The 14,353-nt window shown below is 36.9% G+C and overlaps 1 long non-coding RNA gene across 4 annotated transcripts in view; it reads left to right on the top strand.

Moving 5' to 3' along the window:
- Positions 1-14,353, top strand: part of LOC107979891 — a 49,413-nt gene that overhangs the window by 17,482 nt on the left and 17,578 nt on the right. For 3 of the 4 annotated variants that reach the window (XR_003481062.2, XR_003481061.2, XR_004772137.1), the window contains exons 2-3: positions 3,147-3,273; positions 10,691-10,894. This is a non-coding gene — a long non-coding RNA (uncharacterized LOC107979891). The remainder of the gene's footprint in view (positions 1-3,146; positions 3,274-10,690; positions 10,895-14,353) is intronic. The other variant, XR_004772138.1, reaches the window with a different exon arrangement.

Below are 14,353 nucleotides of genomic sequence, written 5' to 3'. Positions count from 1 at the left end.
ATCATCCATGGCCCTTTAAAAAGTTCCAGATAGTATCAAATGCTGCCACTTGCATAGAGTGAAAGAAATTTTTCTTCATTGCTGGTGAGTCTACAAAATTGTAAAGCCACTTTGGAAGACAGTTGGCAGTGACTTAATTAGATAAACTTCATACAACCCACCTGTCACTTCCTGGTATACCAAAATGAGTTTGAAGCATGTTCATGCAAAACTCTACACATAAAATAGTACCAAGGCTGTAATTATAGATAGAGCCTCTCTATATGATTGCAATAGACTCTCAAGTGGAAGGTGGTTTTCCATTATAGCATATTTAGCTGATTACAAATTACAGGTCAAATAGTACAATATTTGGCATTCTTCATAGCTAAGATTATTTTGTTTGGTTGGTTGGCTTTTGTTTATTTGTGTCTAGTGTTCACCTTAGATTTGAGTTCTTGCACAATAGGCCAAGTGTAAGAATTTTTTGTACTATTATTTCTACTATTACTTTATGTGTGTGAATATTTTGCCTATACACACACACACACACACACACACACACACACACACACACACACATATATATATATATAATATATATATATATATATATATATATATTTATATCTGTGTACTATGTGCATGCATGATACTTGTGGAGGCCAGAAGAAGGGGTAGATCCTTTCAAACCGGAGTTACAGAAGGTTGTAAGCTGCCATGTAGGTGCTATTGACCCCTCTGAAAGAGTAGCCAGTGTTTTTAATTGATGAGCCATCTTTCCAGCCCCAAATTTAAAAAAAAAAATGTTTTTTTGAGACAGGATTTCTCTGTAGCTTTGGAAACAGTCCCAAAACTCCCTCTGTAGACCAGGCTGGCCTTGAACTCACAGAGATCCACCTGCCTCTGCCTCCTGAGTGCTGAGATTAAAGATGTGTGCCACCACTGCCCAAATCAAATTAAAAATTTTAAAACTATATCATATACAAAAATAGGATTTCTGCTTATAAATACCAGTCTAGGAAGGATTGTTTAATTACTTTAAAAATTCACATTTAATTAAGAAGGGTGTTTGCATGGTGGAATTTTAAAGATGTCTATCTAACATATTTAAGAACCATGAAGACAAATAATCAAAGAGAATCTTTAAATTACAGTGACTGTACGAACATCCCATGAGACCTCTGCTAACAAGTCCTAATCTATACTTTATTTGAAAACTATTAAAGTCTCCTATCATGATTGTAGCAAACATATTCTTCATTCTTTTTTATTTTTACTGTGATAAAATGAATGCCTTAGCAGATGACTCTTTGCAGTCTCATTGTCACATCTTCCAAGTTCTGATCCTACCTTTGTCTTCACCAGTGTGTGGCCAAGCACAAACTCCTCAAGCATGCAGGCCTCAGTTTCTTCATCAGAAAAGCATCTGTCTCACTGAGGAAGCAGGAGGATTAGCTGTGTCAATAAATGCAGAACACTTAGACAGCTCTTCTTTGGTGGCTAATGATCCCTAAGGAAGCATACCATTAAACTGGATTAACACTCTCTCTTCCCCAATATTCACCTGCATGCCAATCAATCGTTAGTCCCTTTAAATTCATGCTGAGTCTTATACTTTTATTTCAAGGTTTTATTTATACCAGTCATCCTTTTAATTTATATTGGAGCTACAATGACATAAATGAATAAACAAATGCACAAAGTACCTGTGTAAATATGTACAACACAGGCTGTGTAAGAAGTGACTTAAATCTTGTTTCAATTTGTTATTTAGTCACATTCCTAAATTCTGTATGAGTTTCAAAGATTATTTCTTGGTCATTTGTGGTTATGATGGATTACTGGAGCATGGATAATTTATAATGAATATAGAATTATTTGGTCACTGTACCGGAGGCCAGGGAATTCAGTATCAAAGAGTGGGAACAAGGTGGGTCAAAGCCTACTGGATAATGTCCCCATCTCACCAGTGATTGCAGAGCATCGGTGTGGTCAAATGAATGACCTCTCAATAACTCTTGTAATTATGTACTCTTTATATGGTATTTTTTTAAGTTTAAATTAGAAACAAGATTGTTTTACATGTCAATTCCAGTTCCCTCTGCCCCCACTGACCCCTGTCCCATCCCCTTTCTGCTCCCTTGGGAGGGTGAGGCCTTCGATTGGGGATCTTCAAAGTCTGTCATATCATTTGGAGCAGGGCCTAGGCCCTCCCCCATTTGTCTAGGCTAAGAGAGAGTATTCCTCTATGTGGATGGTCTCCCAAAGTCCATTTGTATACTAGGGATAAATACCGGTCCAATACCAGAGGCCCCATAGATTGCCCAGGCCTCCTAACTGACACGCGTGTTCAGAGGATCTGGATCAGTCCTATGCTGGTTTCCCAGCTATCAGTCTGGGGTCCATGAGCTCCCCCTTGTTCAAATCACCTGTCTCTGTGTGTTTCTCCAGCTTAGTCTTGACCCCCTTGCTCCTCTCTCTCTGCAACTGGATTCCAGGAGTTCAGCTCAGTGTTTAGCTGTGAGTGTCTGCTTCTGATTCTATCAGCTACTGCATGAATATTATTTCAAGTTTATTCTTCAAACATGTAATTGGATTCCCCATAAGTTTCCAATCTGATCTTTGTCATTAATCTATATTTGTAAGCTTTAAAAAAAGAAAAACCTATTAATTGTTTTTTTATTTTTGTCTTGATTCTACTTAGATTTCCTGAGTTCATCTCTCCTTTATTGGAGACCATATCTTTCAGTAAGTTTTTGTTTCTTTTTCTGTTAGAGCATGTATATTCATTTGCTGATCTAAATTAAGGAACTAGTTCTTATAACTGTAATTATTTCTGGCTTTTTTCTGAATTTTTGCAAAACACATTGTGCTTGTTAATTGCTTTTGTTTGTTTGTTGTATGTCTATTTGTTTGTCAACTTGATGCAAGGTCAAGTCATTTAAGAAGAGTGAAAGTCAATTGAGAAAATGCCTCCTTCAGATTGGCCTGTAGACAAGACTGTGCAGGCATTATTTTGAATGATGATTGATGCTGGGAAGACCCAGCCCACTGTTAGCTCTACCACCTGTGGCCAAGTGGTCCTTGGTCATACAGAAAGGCGGGTTGGACAAGCCATGAGTGAGCAAGCCAGTAAGCAGTGTTCCTCCATGTTTCTTCTTCAGTTCCTGCCTCTGGGTTCCTGCTTTGAGTTTCTGCCCTGACCTCCCTCAATAATGAACTCTAATAAGGAAAAGAGAATAAACCCTTTACTCCTCAAGTTTTCATGGTAACAATCAAACTAGAAAGCAGGTAATGTTTTTAAAAATTATTTCAAGGACTGGGGAATCTGGATTTATGCTCATTGTGAACTTTGCAGAATCAAAAATCACGTTGGAGAAAAATCTTTGGGCATGTCTGTGGAATGTCTTAGAGATTAGTTTAACAGAATTGATAAGATGCTCCTCCTCCACCAAGTGTGGGCAGCATCATTTTTAAGGCTGAAGTCCTAGACTGGATAAAACAGAAAATGTGGATAGAAGGAGAAACTAAATGAGCATGGACATTCATCACTCTGTGCTTCTTGATTGTGAATGCAATGTGACAAGCTGGTCATCTATTCCTGCCACTGTACCTTCTTTGCCTGCCAGCAAATCTTTTCTGCCACAGTGGAATCCTCTTGAACCACAAAAAGAGTAAATCCTTCATTCCTTAAACTGCTTTTGTCAGGTATTTTATTACAATAGAAATAAAACTAAGAGAAACAAATTGGTACCCAAATGTGGTGCCCTAGCTGTGATAAAGGTGGCTAAGGGTTTGGGACTTTTACAAGTGGTTTTAAGGGGGATTGTGGAAGAGTTCTGACTCAGACTCAGGAAGTGCTACAGCAGAGCTTAGTGGACCATGCTGCTAGGAGCTGAAAGAAATATGCTCAGTGGCATCCTAGCTTTTGGGATTTCAGAAGGGAACAGGGACTCTATTCAGAATTGGAGTAAGGGTCATTTATGCAATATTTTCACAAAGACACTGGCTTCCTTACCCTGTTATCTCAAGAATTTGGTGTATTAGTTACTTTCTTATTGTTGTGAAAAATATTTGACTGACACAATTTAAGGAAGGATGTGCTTGTTTTAGATTATAATTCAAATTGAAGTCTGTCTTGGAAGGGAAATCATGGCAGCAGGCAGGAAAAGAATAGTGACAGGAGTGAGAAGTGGCAGGAGAGACTAGCCATGCATGCCCACAGTCAACAATCAGAGGCAGAAGAACACTGGTGGCCAGTGCAATTTTTCTTTCATTCACTCCAGCAGTTAGGATGGGTCTTCCTAGTGAATTATCCTAACCTAAAAGAACATGTATTGAGGGACATGTCTCCTTGTTGATTACATATCCAGTAAAGTTGACGACCAGAATTAGCCATCACATTGACTGAGGCTGAAGACAGAAGTAGGGAATGAGTTTGCTTGGTGAAGAACAATTGAAGATAGTGTATCATTCTGGGTATTGTTTGCTCTTCTCATCGAAGTCTATGGTGAAAAGAGCAATCAGTCTGTGTGTCTTACCCTAAATCTGGGCAGCATTACTCTCTGAGCCCTGGTCCTGGATTGTGTAACAAAAAAAAAAAAAAAAAAAAAAAACAAGGATCCATGAGCTTCCTTCACTCTCTGCCTCCTGTTTGTGGATGCACTGTGACAAGCTGGCCTCTTAATATTGTTGTCATATTATCCCTTACACAAAGAAAGGATTTTTTTTTTTACTGTAAACCGAAATAAACCCTTCTCCCTTAAATCCTTTTGGTCAGGTATTTCATCACAACAATAGAAAAATAACTAATATTTTGTGTAGCTGAGTGGTAAACATCATGCACAAAGACATAGTTTTAATACTTAGCACCACAAGATGATGATATATTAAAATAATAATAATAATAAACCTCAGATTTTAATACTTGACAAGCAGAAGTTTTTTCTGGGTCTACTTTTTTGCCTATAAGCTGGATAGAGTAGATGATTTGCTTTCAGTATTTCTCGCTGCATAAATGGATGTTAGCAACATGCTGACGCTATCCCCTACACAGACCTACTGCTCTGGTTCGGACAGGTGTTTGACAAAGAAAAATGTGTTCTTCTTCCCATTGTACTCCTGATGGAACATGGAAGACTTGAGAATTAAGACCCAGTGGGAGAAAGAAGGTCCTTTATGGGGCTCTGGTATCTGTTGCCCCATTTTTGGCTGCTGGCCATCACCTCTGAGTGAGCAGCACTCTGTGTCACTGGATTGTCTCTCTGATGTGCTAATCCATTACATGCATGAGAGGAATGGAGAGAAATTTCCAAAGCTGTAGGCTAAAGCAAACTTTGTATCTTTTAAAGTTGATCACATGACTCCAAAATCACCTGCATCTCCTCCTTCAATGTTGGCTTCATCCACTGTGATTGAAACTTGTTTTAGCATGTGTATAGACTCTGTGGTCTCAAGAAACAGCTGAAAATTCCATTATTAAATACCACATCAAAGCATACTGGTATAATCATTATAAAAGTTTTTGTTTTGTTTTTATTATCTTTTCAAAGTAGACAACACATCAACTCCATAAGATTCCAGTAATGCTAGGCTTTGATGGCTAAAGCCAGATAATATTGACACTAGAGGGGGCCTCATCATCATCGAGGATTGTCTCTGAATTGTATATTTAACAGAAAAGTTGGCCAGGGAACTGAAACAATGGATGATGGTTCCACAGGGGAGACTGGAATCCAATGGAAGTTCACATAGAACAGAGATTTTTCTAAGATGTTTCTTGGACTCCTGCATCAGCATAGTGAACACACAAAGCACAAAAATTCACTGATTTAGAAGTTAGTTACCATCATACAAGAATACACAATTAGTAACTAAGTTAGTGCTCTTACACACACACACACACACACACACAAGAACCTTCTGTGTCCATGTAATAATGTTTTCAAAACCTTCCAAGTGAATGTCACTGCTTAGGAAGTGACAAGATGCCAGGCTAGCCACAGGAAGATGAGCATTCGGTGAGCCTGTTACAAAATCTGGCACTTTAGAATTAGACTCTTGCCTGAAATTCAGTACAATACTAAATTGACAAAGGAAGAAAAAGATGAGTATTTGTTGTTAGGTTCATACATAAGGCACATCACTTAAGGAGGTACTGAAGATCAGCTTCTTCCAGTAGCATAAAAAATGGAGTATCTTCTCATCATTAATTCAATGTGCATAAAAGGAGTTTATCTTTGTAAAACACATGAAATTCCATTTGCAAGTTCCACTCAACACCTTTTCCTTTTTTTCTACACCTTTAGCCATATATGGTTCAAAGTACCAGATTTCAAGGGAATGCCTGTTCTTTTGTGACATATTAGCTAGCTTCAAAAAGGCCCTATTTCTGTAAATAAAAAAAAAAAAATGGTAATTGACTGTTGTTAGAGAAAACTGTCTATTTGGCAGTAGTGACACAGCTGCCACCTGGAGGTCTGTTATCTAAATTACAGAATTGGGTCTGAAAATAGAACAGTTTTTAATTTTATTTATTAAGTTTTTAGATTCAGTCATTTAAAGGAAAAAAATCTGTCATAAACATCAATATAATTTTAAAGTAAAGTATATAAAGCACGATACACAGAAATGATTGAAAAATGGATCCGAAATGAAAAACATCCCAATTTTAAGGTTCCCAAGAATAAGAGATGACCACACTTGTTTCGCACCTGTTATGTAACAGGCATGGTCAAAACCTAAAAACACATGTTATTAGTGAGAGTGGCTCAGGCATTACTACTTTCACACACTCAGATAAGCATGGCAGGAAGACTCAGTAACATTTCTGGATTTTTTTACAAGCTAGTTTGAATGTTTTATTCTCTGCCTATAGTTTCCCATGCGGAACAACCAGACAGAAAAGTGACAGGAAAAGGTGTCATTCTAAGTAGACACTAGATTCACAGGGTTTGTGAAGGCTTGATCGTTCTAATCTTATCCTGTGTGTTCAGACGTAATCATTTACACCCTTCAGCAGTCCTCTAGGGAAATGAATCACTCCATCCAATGCCATGTCTAAAACTGATTCAGAAGATTCAGGACCCCTAATTACAGTGTTGAAAGCAAACACTTCTCAATGAGTACACAAATTAGATTTCTCCCCCAGGCTTTCGTAAGGACTCCCAAATTACGTAATTGCTCATTGACTATTTCAAATAAGTTTGAAAAACTCTGAAATAAAGGTCTGCAATGTCCTGCAATTAATACCAAAATGTCAATTGACAAGACAGATTGTCTGATTAGTACAACAGTTTATGTGGGGACTGTGCAACATGCATCATTATAATCTCACCTTTCCCCAGAATATATAATTAATCTTCTCATGTCTTAGCTTTCTAAACATTGGGATACACCACCCGTGGGAAGACCCTATCTGAAAAGCATAATCTACTGGCTCTGGGGAGATGGCTCTGTGGTTAAAGATGAGTACTGCCCTTCGAGAGGATCCATGTCAGGCAGCTCACAAACAGCAGTAATGCCAACTTCAGGGAACCCAGACACTTTTGGGCTCTGTGAGTGAGCACCTTCATTCACTTGTGCCTGCCTACACAGTATGTCAGTACTGAATATTTATTCACAAAATTGAAGTGAAAAGTACCTGTTTAGTGAAGTCATAGTTCATAAATGTCTTGATGCGAAAGATTATCATGAATTAATACTAAACATGATCTCTGAATGATCTGGTCACTTGCCCCACATAGCTACTTCCTTGAAGAAATGAATTTATTCTTACTTCAGTCTGTGAAATAACTTTATGTACACATTTTTTGATGGTGATGAAAATAAATAGAAAGACAGACAGACAGACTTTTTAACAAAAGTATTTATAGAAAATGTAAAGTTTCCAGAGAAAGAGCATATAATTTTGAGTACAGGATTTATGTTTGCTTGTATGAAATTCTGTAGTGAAAAAACTACTAGGGTGAAGGCTCTGTCTGGTTTTGGAACAGCTAAATGATCTTATATAAATCTTCCCGTGCTGTATTGCATATAGACTGACAGGGACAGAATAAAAACCAAAGCAAATATGAGGTAAAAATGATTTTTTATTACTTTAGGTATTTCTAGATGTCAGATAAAAATGAGAACATTGCTAAAAATTTTACAGAGTGACAGCTCTGCCTTATGGATAAAATTCTACAGTTTGATGTATGAGGCAGAAAATGTGAAAAATATTGAGAAGTGCTGCCCTGACATGATGATGGAAGGGAGCTGGGTGAGTGTGAGCACCATAGAAGTGTAGTGGAGCAAAGTCAAACTAGAGAAGGATATAGTCCTTTTTGAATCCTGCCGACTACAGAAGCACAAACTACAAACTGTTCACTTTTGTTTCACCTTTTTAATGAACTTTTAGACATGCTCCTTTATTGATTTCCTTGAAGAATAGCTTCTCAGCTCTTTCCATTGCATATTTGTTTTCCAGATACAAAATAAATCTGAAAAGTTCTTTAACAATGGAGATTTGTTTTGAAACAAATCTGCTGTTTTGAAAAGATGACTAATATTTTATACTCCTGTTCTTGCTCCATTTAGGCATTTCTAAGTATACCTCAGCCCACATGGGAACATACACTGTATGATCATGTAGTGAAGTTAGCCATTGAGGAATGATATAATTTAAGTACCCTGTCTCCTTCCCTCTAAGGGAACTTACCTGCAGTTCAAACTATTGAAGTCCTTGCTCCCAAGATTTTGCTCTTGCACTGAATTAGATGAGCAGTGGGGCCTGAGGCCTTTGGTTTATACTGTTTAGACTCCTGGACAAGTCTGGATTCATAAATCTTTCTATGTCTGAAAAAAATGACCTCCTTGGCTCCCTACAAAACATCTTTTCCTTCAAATAAATTATGTTCTTCTTAACTTATCTAAAACTATTTCTGAAGTAGAATACTTAATGGCTGAGCTGTGTCATAGAGTAAAACTGGTCTAGGAAGATGGCAAGGAGAGTGAGTTTAATCTCTAGAACCCCATGAAAAGCCAAGAACATGTGAGGGCTAACTGCATGGTCCAACCAGCAAGCAGAGCTAGGGAATTCCTAAAGCAAGCTGGTCAGTTAGAATAGCTATTTGGTGAGCTCTGTGGTCAACTGAGCTCATGATGACTGATAACTCAGGCATGAGACTCCATGACTAAGGCAACAAACAACCAAGGAAGACACCTGGCATCAACCTTGGGACTCCACATCACCATATGCCCACATAGGAGTATCCATGCGTACAGATGACCATGACACATGCAGATGGCATGCACACATACACAAATACATCATATAGACGTATGGTAAGCTTCATGACATATGGGTATATTTGGACATGGCAAGTAAATCCTGAATCCTCTAGTAAGATAAGTTCTGTTCTTCCACACACAGAGATGAGATACCACACTACTCTCACAGAAACACAGTCATCACCACATCATATTTCTGTTTTAAAAATCCTTCTTGGTAGAATTATTTGTATTCCCACAAATACAATCAGCTGCTAAGTTTTTCTTTTTTAACTAAAAATATTCAAATACACAAACAGTTCTTCTAATACACCCCCTACTTCTATTTCTTCCTCTCATCAGTCCTCCTTTGTTCCTTTTTCACTTCAACTTTCATGTCATATATACATACATGTTTTTAAGTATGTGCATAAAATTTAGAATGACAAATGGGATAAAACACAGTGTTTGTCCTTCCAAGACAGGTTTAATTCGCTGAATATGAAAACCTCCAGCTACAACTTTTTTGTAAAGCAACATAACTTCATCTTTATGTTTAAGAAAAATTTACACACACACACACACACACACACACACACACACACACACACACAAATGCATGTGTGTGTGTGTGTGTGTGTGTGTGTGTGTGTGTGTGTGTGTGTACCACAAAAATACCATATTTTCTGTAACCATTCTACCATTTGTTTTGGATACCTAGTTTACATCTATAAATTAGCTATTGAGAATATTGCTGTAATAGATGATATGCAAGTGTCCCTCGGATGTGTTGATTTCATTAAAAATCAGATTCTCTATGGACTGATGAAAAGACAAATAAATGCTATTCAATCATGTGTGTGTGTGTGTGTGTGTGTGTGTGTGTGTGTGTGTGTCTGTAGCAATCAACCTTTGTGCATTAATTTTGAATTAAATAATACATAATATATCTTTCTGACATAATGTAATTATTCTATGTGAATAGAATAATTACTAACATTATGCCAAACTTTTCCATCAGAATATAGCCTATATATATATATATTTCTGTCATTAATTTAATTATTAACATTAACATTATTTCAAACTTTTTCAGCAGAATATGGTCTACAAATCAAACTTATATTTCACATTAGTTGTGGGCTAAATGTATATTTGTCTAAGATATTACTAAACATTAGTATGGTATGGGAGTGAACTTGGGAGTTCACCATGCTAAGCACAAAGTCTACCACTGAGTGACTGCCCCAGCCTCACTTGTGCATTTGATCTTGAGACATGGACAAAGTTGATCTTAAACTTTCTCTGTGGCCCAGATAGAACACATAATCACCCTGCCTCTGTTTCCATTTATGTCTTAGCCTGGCATAATATTGACAAGCATTCTGTTAAAACAATTGATGCCTATTCACTAAGTGTTTATTTAACTTCATTGTATCCCACCTCATTTAAATCCCAGAATCTCCCAGTGAACATAAGCCAAGTGCTAAGTGGGAAGCTCACATTGAAAAATATGTGCTGTCCTTGTTGGATTTGGTGGCATAAACCTGCAGTATCTGCTACTTGAACTGCTGCTCCTGATGAGGCATTAGGATTGCAACTTCAAAAAGAATTCAAGGCCATTTGAAAAGACATATCCAGTCCATGATCCAAGACTTAAGAGGTAAAAAGAGTCCTGAGAGCATTACACAATGGTGGGGCACTTTCTAGAATGCACAAAGCCCAGGATTCATCCCTAGTACAGATAAGGGAAAAAAATAATTCTTTGGTATGTTCTCTGTGAACATTCTTCCCAGCCTTCTGAATTCTATACATCGAACATAAGGATTTTGTCAGGAAAATGGCAGTTTTAAAGTATAAATAGGACACACTTTACAGGTAATATTGGCTAGAATTATGAAGTCTAATTGAATTTCTTCATAAGGTGTTTGCATCAGGAAATTACTGGAAATATTTTTAAATAGCTACTGTAAACAAATGTGCATTACAAAGAATATTTACAATATAGCTGATGCAATGGCTCAGCAGGTAAGATTATGAGCTGTACAAGCTATATGACCTGAGTTCCATTCCGGAATTCTACATAGTAGGAGAGAACTGACTACAGAAAGTTGTTACCTGACCTGCACATAGCAAAGGCAGACACACGTACTTGTGCACATGCACATACATACACACAGGTACTCTCTCTTACACACACACACACACACACACACACACACACACACACACACGAATAATTTAGTTTTAAAAATTAACTCTAGTATACCTTATACATCCCTGACATTTTCTCACAGACTACAGGGTACTATAAGATTTGCTTGAAATAGATTTTGGCTTATTATTTTTAAAATACCTATGGAAAATGCCATACATCGATAATTTGCTAGTGTTAAGGCTGTAAATTGTTAATGGAAGTAGCTTTTGAGTCTCCTTAACCTTCAGTGACATTTTTTGATTTTTGTTGTCTAAATGGTTCTCCTGCTTAATATGTGTGAATGTTTCCTCAGATCCCCTCTGACACGATCTCAGTTCAACATTAGCTGATCACACATTTTCTTCCCACTGGATGTAAGATGAATAAGGAGTTCTGAATGCATCAATGTGCAAAAGACAGTATATTTTCATGGAAAATAATCACAAACAACAAACTTAGAGTAAAATTATGCATGAATGTTGCTTTTATTCAAATATAATTTTTAAGCTCAATTGTCAGTATTTTCTCAAACATGACACAACACTGCAATGGGACAATCTCTAAGTTAAGACTTGTAAACTTCAACTTTATAGAAGTACTTTTAGAAAATTCTGTGACGTGGGATGTCTTTCTGTATGTTTTGAATATGTGTTGCTCTGATTGGTTGATGAAAAATAAAGCTGCGTTGGCCTAGGACAAGGCAGGATAGAGCCAGACAGGAAATCCAAGCAGAGATACAGGAGTTGAAAGGTAGCATCTGGGAGACATCAGCAGTCATCAAGGAACAACATGCAAGAGCACCACCTGTAAAACCACAGGCCATGCGACAATACACAGATTAATAGAAATGGGTTAATTTAAATATAGGAGCTAGCTAGTATTAAGCCTGAGCCATTGGCCAAATATTTATAATTAATATATAATTCTCTGAGTGATTATTTAGGAATGGGTATGGGGCTGAGCAGGACAAAAAAAAGCCTTTGGTTACAGTTCTGATGTATTGCTTACCAAAGTTTATGTTATTGTACCTAGAATAATTCTATCTGTTGCCAATGGTTTAGAACATAACCTCTGGCTTCTTTTGGCACATGGCAGTTAAAAGAGCAATCTTTCTGTATTTATATGACAGAGGAGACACAATACATTATGCACAAATAACAGTGTGCAAAATATAATCCATCCACACCCATATTCAAAGGGCGTTTCCTAAAATTCCTGTCAGTGCTGATTTTTTAATCACGCTGTTTATGCTTTAAATGCATTTATATCCCCTCTTGTTGCAATTATTCCCCTTATCACATCCTTCCCTCTAGTAAACAACTACCTTTGGGATGAGATATTTTTGTTAAAATGCTACTTATACTGACCTTCCTGAAAGTTATAAAGGTTTATGTGGGATAGGTTGTATTAGATCCACTTTTCTCCTTGCTTTTGATCAATAAAATTAAGAAAGCTCTCCCCAAGAATTTTGATAATCCTTTGTATCTATTGGATCTAGTATTATTGCCAATACAATGTTTTTTTATTTGGTTAAACCAGGAATAGTTGCTGGAATACAAAGATAGTTCTCAAAGTGCCCTGTATAATTCATAATATGACTAATAATATAGCAAACATATTAGCAGACATTAATCAAAAGATGGGTAAATTGAAGATCACAATTTTACAAAATAGAACTACTATAGTTGTTACTCAAATATAATCTTAGTTTTCAACAATTTCCTGGGATATCTTGCTTTAATATGTAAGATTTTTCCCATACTACTGGTAGTCAAATTAATGATTTGCATAGAGAGACACACAAATTCTCTCAAGGAACTTTTGAATGGGCATTATGGCTAAATTGTCTTTCTCCTTTCCTTGGTCCTCTGTTATCTATTATAATTCTCTTACGCTTGACTATGTTAATTAGATTAGCCATAAAGTCAAGGAATTCATTCATGGCCACTATTACAGACACTACCTCTTCCTTAAAAAATTAGAAATGGGGAGATGCTGAAGGATGTGAAGTCCATGTGCTTACAGAAAGAATTAGAGAAACCAGAATTATTAAACAGGCTTTTTGCTTCAATGAAAGAAGTTGACACCTGTTTACCAGGAAGGATGGAGTGGACACTGTTTATTATTAACCTGGTAATCTTTTGCTATTCTGTGGATCCAGCCCTCACTCTAATCCTTCAGACTCATGAGCACCATTACTGACTCAATAGAAGCTATCTATGGTAAAGAAACCACACATACTCTACAAAAGACATGTACTTTATAAGGGACTTACAATGTAGTCATGCCTTTGGCTTTATTGTGATAATTATCCTGAGAAAACTTTTCCCAAAGTTTTATTGTCTTAAAATGTGTAAAATAAATAAATAAGCCACTTGGTGTCAGAACCCAGAAGTTAGAGCCAGCCTGGCTAAGTAAGGCTGAACCAAGATTCCTTCTTATTTCATGAGGATGATTTCCCTCCCAACCATGATACCTACAGGGATCCCACCTCAAAGATTTATTCCTAAATTTTCTGTTACTTCTGCTAACTATAATATATAACACAATATAATTTCTTTTTGCAGAAGGATGGGTCAGAAGTTACCAAGCATTGAGTTGGTCTTATACATACTGGATTTGAACTCATGCTGTCTGTATTCTAGGCAAGTTTTGGATTTGCAATCCTCTAACCTCAGCCTCCCAGAGACCTGGGATTACATATGTGCATCACCAGGCACAGCACAACTATTATGCTATATTGATGTTTTATTCTGTAACTTTGTTCAATTTACCAATTATAACAAGTTCTTGTAGTGTCTTTAAGATTAGAGGTAAATGACCATGTAGTCTTAGTTACAGTGTCTATTGCTGTGAAGAGACACCATGATCATGGCAACTCTTATAAAGGAAAACATTTAATGGGCCTGTCTTAGAGTATAGAAG

Source organism: Cricetulus griseus (genome assembly GCF_003668045.3).
Source record: "Cricetulus griseus strain 17A/GY chromosome 1 unlocalized genomic scaffold, alternate assembly CriGri-PICRH-1.0 chr1_0, whole genome shotgun sequence".
NCBI lineage: Eukaryota > Metazoa > Chordata > Mammalia > Rodentia > Cricetidae > Cricetulus > Cricetulus griseus.
The sequence above is the reverse complement of the archived record's forward strand: the minus strand, read 5'-3'. Positions and strand labels throughout refer to the sequence as shown.